General features: G+C 47.0%; 1 non-coding gene across 1 annotated transcript; it reads right to left on the reverse strand.

Annotated features, from left to right (window-relative positions):
* Window positions 1–4,970: 4,970 nt before the first annotated feature.
* On the reverse strand, window positions 4,971–5,075 carry LOC117312827 (U6 spliceosomal RNA). The gene has a single exon (XR_004527238.1). It is a non-coding gene; the product is annotated as a U6 spliceosomal RNA (small nuclear RNA).
* Window positions 5,076–5,626: the final 551 nt, after the last annotated feature.

Below are 5,626 nucleotides of genomic sequence, written 5' to 3' on the forward strand. Positions count from 1 at the left end.
GCTGGCACCTTCCATCTGCCTGAAGACAATGCACAGGTCTCAATCCTTCCAGGAAGCATACACCCCTCTCAGGACCTAACCCCACCTCTGCTCCTAGCCATCAGGCCAATAAGTAAGGTCAGGTCCCAACATAACCCGGTCGGGGAAGTGCTGGGCCCGCTAAGAGAGGAACTGGACTGTGCCCTGAAGGTGCTGCAGGACCCGGGTACCATGTGCTAGCAAGAGCCAGGAGAGTTTATATGAGGATGGGTTCTGAGGACACTGGATCAAGGTGGGTGGGACACAAAGTAGGGTAGAGTTTGTGGATTTGAAGGCACACAGCAGTATTTAGTACCTTGGCAAGGACCCAGGGACCCTGGGACTCTGGGATCATGGGAGATACCACTAACACACTTAGGATGGTTTGGGGCAGTTGTGGAAGACAGAATCAAAAGCTTCAGTGAAGAGGGCATGCCACGTAAGGCTGGAAAACTCACCAGCCCACCATGTGCCCTGGGAGGACCTGGAAAGCATGCTGTTCATCAAAGCAATGAGAAATGAGCTGGCTGAGCTGGCGAGAGGGGTGTCAGCATCACTGAGGCTTTCTACTGGTCAGGGCAAATGGCAGGAGTTGCTGTTAGGTGACTGGGCTTCCGGAGCAATGGGGAGGAAAAGATCCTTCAGTAGTAGAGGCCAAATGGGGCACTTAGCCATCAGAGGTACATGGAAGCAAAATCACAGTGGCAGCCAGGGGACCCGACCCGGGGGGAACGACAGAGGTAACGAAGAGAACATGGAGTTATGTCAATGAGCCAAAGAGGACCCCTGCATATTGCCACCAAGTTGTTCACTTCTTCATAACATGCTGAGACCAATAGCTCAAAAGCCCATGAGAGTCAAGCTCAAATTTTTAAATTTAAAGCATCCAATTGCTTTAAATACAGCCCCAATAGATTTTTAGCTACTTAGAGCCTGCTTGGCATACCCTGCAAAACATAGGAACCCCACATCTGCTAGCCATAGAGAAGACGAATCCTGGGGCTATACAACACTGGGGGCCACAGCTGCCCTTTGGAGCTCTCCTGACCCAGAGACTCCCTGCCGTGCTACTGAGTGACATCCCCCAGACACCTAAGCCCCCTCTGGTTCCCTTCTCCCCTGTGAGTTCTCTTGCCTTCCTCCCCTCAGGATGGTGTCCCCCGGCTCTGGAAGGTCTCCTGCTGTGAGGGGCACACACCCACCCCACCCCACCCCCGCCTATCCAAGCACTGCCCAAAGCAAGCTCGTTGTGAGCTACTGTCCCCTTTGCGGTCATAACTTTTTCTTGCTCAGCCCCCCAATCCCTCAACAGGCAACCAGAGGGCCAAGACAGAGGAGCAGCCAACAGGGGTATCACTCAGGCTGTAGAATAAATAGGAAGCAAGGAAGGGTGGTCAGGAGGTTGAGGGCAGCCATCCGGATAAAGGTCATGATCCCATGTCCCGTTTCCAGACCTGAGCAGTTTTCAGACCTGGAACCCACTGAATGAAGTAGAGGAAGGGAACTCGGAAGAATGGGCCCTACAACACCGTGGCAAGTCTGTAATCATTGCCAATGTCCTTCTCCAAAGGGATCTAGGGCCATTTATTTCAGTATTTGTTCCCTGGGGAAAGGTGACAATTCAGACATTAGGGAGGACTGTTGGACACATATTCCAAGTTGACATTGATACCTGGGCATCCAAAGTGTCATCATGCCCCCACCCTGTTAGAGAGAGGGCATAAGGGAGCCTGGTAACGTATGGAGCTCTGTCCTGGGTCGTTGGACCCATTGGAGTGGGAATGAAGAATGAAGATCTCTGTTACATGCTAACACACACCAGACAGCATCTACCAGGAAAGAGGTACTTAACAACCAAGCAAACATAATGACTCAGTCAGTTGTCATCAGCCAACCTCTGACACTACAATGCTGAGACAAGCATCACACGAACAGCACAGCCATGGTGGCAGAAATGCAGGGGCCCAACTACATGAGGGTCCACTCACAAAGACTGACCACTGCCACTGCCCAATGTCCAGCCTGCCAGCAATAGACCAATGCTGAGCCTCTGGATAGACACCTACCACTTGGTGTAAAGTGACCTGTGATTCATCTTGACTAAGATGGACACGTAATTGGGATGTGGGTTTGCCTTTCCTGCTTGTAGTGCTGAAGCCAACACAACTCTGTTTACACAGTATTGCTCCACCAACATGGGATCCTGCGAAACAGCCCATCAGACCAGGGGACCCACTTTCTAACGAGGGAGGGGGCGCAGTGGGCGCATGAGCAGGGGACCAATTGGCCCAATCATATATTTCACCACCCAGAAACTGCCACCCTGATAGAATAATTGATGTGTCAGCTTCCAGATGATATCTTATGAAGATGGGGTACCACTTTCCAGGATTTAGCATACTCCCTTAACGGATGCTATTATGTGGTACTGTGTTCCCAATAGACAGAACCCAGAAGGCTGAGAAACATGGTAGGGAAGTAGAAGTAGCCCCGTTTTCTTCATTCTTGGTGACCCACTTAGGGAACTTAGGCTTCTTTTCCTTGACACTGTAAGTGCCTAGAGGTCCTGGTCTCCAGAAGGGGAATACTTTCACCACAGAACTTTAAACTTTAAGCTGTGGCTATCGCTTGGCCATTTGGGGCTCCTTGTGCTAAGAGACCAGCAGCCGAATACAGGGGTCACCATCCTGCCTGTGGTAGTTGACCCTGATCACTGGGAGAAGGGGGGTTGCTGTTACACAAGGGGAGCAGGGAGGGATGTGTTTGGCTCACAAGTGATCCAATGGGGGAGTCTCTTGGTACCCCATTCCGATGGCAAACGGAAACATCCAACAGCCACAGCCTGAGAGAGGTATGGTCACTGGAGACTCAAACTTCTCATGGATGAGGGTTTAAGTCACCCTGACCAGCTGGAAGTGCTGTTTGAGAGCAAGGGGAATCTAGAATTGGGTAGTAGAGGAAGATGATGAGTATCAGCTGTGGCTGTGGGTCCAGCTGCAGCTCGTTGGACTGAATCCCCTCTGAACTTCCCAGATGGGGGTGAACTTACTCTCTGAAGGAGGCGACTGAGTAGCACCAGGGGTAGACAGCAGTGGCCACCATGGTGAGCTACCCAGACCCTGCTTTAGGCCCTAGCGCACCCTAGCAATTGGGCATGTTGGCTGGTGAAGAGCCACAGCTACATCCCTGGGAGGGAATTGACCTTTATGCAAGAAAGCTGCCTCTCCCAAGGTCATACCACCTTCCCATGGTTAGCATATATCCCTTAACCAGAGGATGCTGGAGTAAAAAGGCACAGGTTCCTTGCCTTGATCTGGGATATCTCTGAAGGGCCATCTCAGCTTCAAAGTTCCCTGTGGCTCATCAAGGTTAACTTCTCCCTCTGCCCAATCTTACTTCTCTCACTCCACCTCATTCACTGTTGACAAGAGCATTCTTCAATCACTTTCCTACATCCCAGTCTCCATCTCAAAGCTGGTTTCCCAGCACATTATTTTCTCTCTCATTCTTCCACCCTTCTCTTTTTCCTCTTTCTTTCTCCTCTTTCTTCCCCATTTCTGCTATGCGTAGAGTGACCATATATCCCTGTTTGCTGGGAAGAGTCTTATTTTACTCCTGGTAATCTGGTGACTCATCGGGTCAGTGTCCCCTTTAATTCTCAAAAGGGTCCTGATTTAGACTGTACGTTATATGATCAGAATTCACTGAATTCATCTCTTCTTCATCATACACATATTCTTTACACTTATATTTTACTAGGTGCTGGGAATACAGACATGAGTAAGAGATTCCAGTCCTCTGAGCCCAGCCTCCAAATTCCTATTGAAATTGCCAAAAGAATATTGTAATAAAAAGACACATTATAGCTGGAAACCAGAGAAAGGTGTCATTCTCATATTATAAACTTCAAGGAATTTCTCCAAGACATATTACAGGTGAGACCGGATTGAGGGAAGGGTCTGCCGCGACAGGTGTTTCCTATGCATTCCTTTCACTCATTTTCTTCAGATGAAAAATTACCCGGGGACGGTAGAAGTCACCCCACCAGTGTGCCCTAAATCAGAGCAGCAGGGACTGGAGGTGACATGGGGGACCTCCCAATTCTATCTGTGCCCCAGAGCCATGCACTGGGCATAGTAAGATTCTCAGGGGAGGGGACCTCTTCAGCACTCATAACAGTCATCTGTTTGGGGCTGTATCCTAAACATGGTGTGGGCACCTCAGGAGGGCAGAGGGGCCCCTAAATTAAAGGCCGCTGCCCCAGTTAACATGGTTCATCATAACAAACATGAAAACAAAACTCTCAGACATAAGAATGAGGTTCTTTAGTACAGCGGCCTCCAGCTATAGCTGCCTTCCTATTCTCCATAGACCACTGGAGCTTAAATTGAGAAAAGTAAAATGTACAATTGTTCTAAGAGTTTCTCTTCTTTCTTCACTGAGTCCTGGAGGAGCTGAACAAAGTCCACACAAGACACCATCTCGACTCCTGTTATCTGAAAGCATAACAAAAATAGCTGAAATGTATCATTATGACATCTTACAGGTGGGAAAACTGAAGCTCAGAAATGTGAAGCAGCTTGCCTAGATCCTTAACTTGACACCCCTTTGTCAGAAGAGCAATCACTGGCTATGTAAAGCCTTTAGACATTTAAAGAGAATTTGTAGTTAAAGAGAGAGGGAAAGAAGAGAGAGAAATCTGATGAACCAGTGTAGAATCACTGGAGAAATGACACTTTTAAATGACTGTCATCCACAATGAGAGTAGAGAATGTACTGGAAGCTAACACTTAATGTCAACATTGTGTGAAATGATTCTAAACAACCCTTGGGGATTATTATCAAACAGAACTGTAATAGAGGCAGTGATATCACTGTAAAAATGATAATATTCACATATAATTTCCAGAAAAATTACTCAAAGAAATACTTTGGTCAACTGGGAAATGTATCTAAATGAAGAGCTGAAGACTGTATCAACTGTTCTCCTTGCGCAGGGGCCATGCTATTTTTCTCTGTATCATTGCAATTTTAGTATATGTGCGGCCAAAGCGAACACTGTACCAACTGTCATTAAAGCAACTTTTCTGAAAAAAATTATTACAACTCCATGTCAAAGTTGTATACCAAATTTGCCACGAGGGGATAGTGTCCTGAGCTAGTCACTTCAAAGGCTTTTCTCTTGGCAGGAAAACTGATAGAAAATGGACGGTGGTATAATAATAATAATAACGGTGGTGCCAGTTAATATTATCAGATTCCTCTCAAGACACACAACTTCTCAGAAGGTGCTCATGATCTCAGTAAAGGCTATCCAAAAGTTGCTCAAGAATGCTAATTATTTCCCAGAAGGAATTGTAATTACATCACATTCATAAAAGAAGTTCTGTCCCAAACCTGATTTGGGACAATTTTCTTTCTTACCATGTTACAATGTAACCATCACATTTTTGTGGCTCACTTAAGGGAGAAAACAAAATCTAGACAACATTGCAAGTTAAACTCAAGAGAGATTATAGAATGGAGGCACGGACTGAGAAAATACAAGAAATGTTTACCAAAGATCTAGAAGAACTAAAGAACAAACAGAGATGAACAACACAATAAC

This window comes from Tursiops truncatus, chromosome 6 (genome assembly GCF_011762595.2).
Source record: "Tursiops truncatus isolate mTurTru1 chromosome 6, mTurTru1.mat.Y, whole genome shotgun sequence".
Classification (NCBI taxonomy): domain Eukaryota; kingdom Metazoa; phylum Chordata; class Mammalia; order Artiodactyla; family Delphinidae; genus Tursiops; species Tursiops truncatus.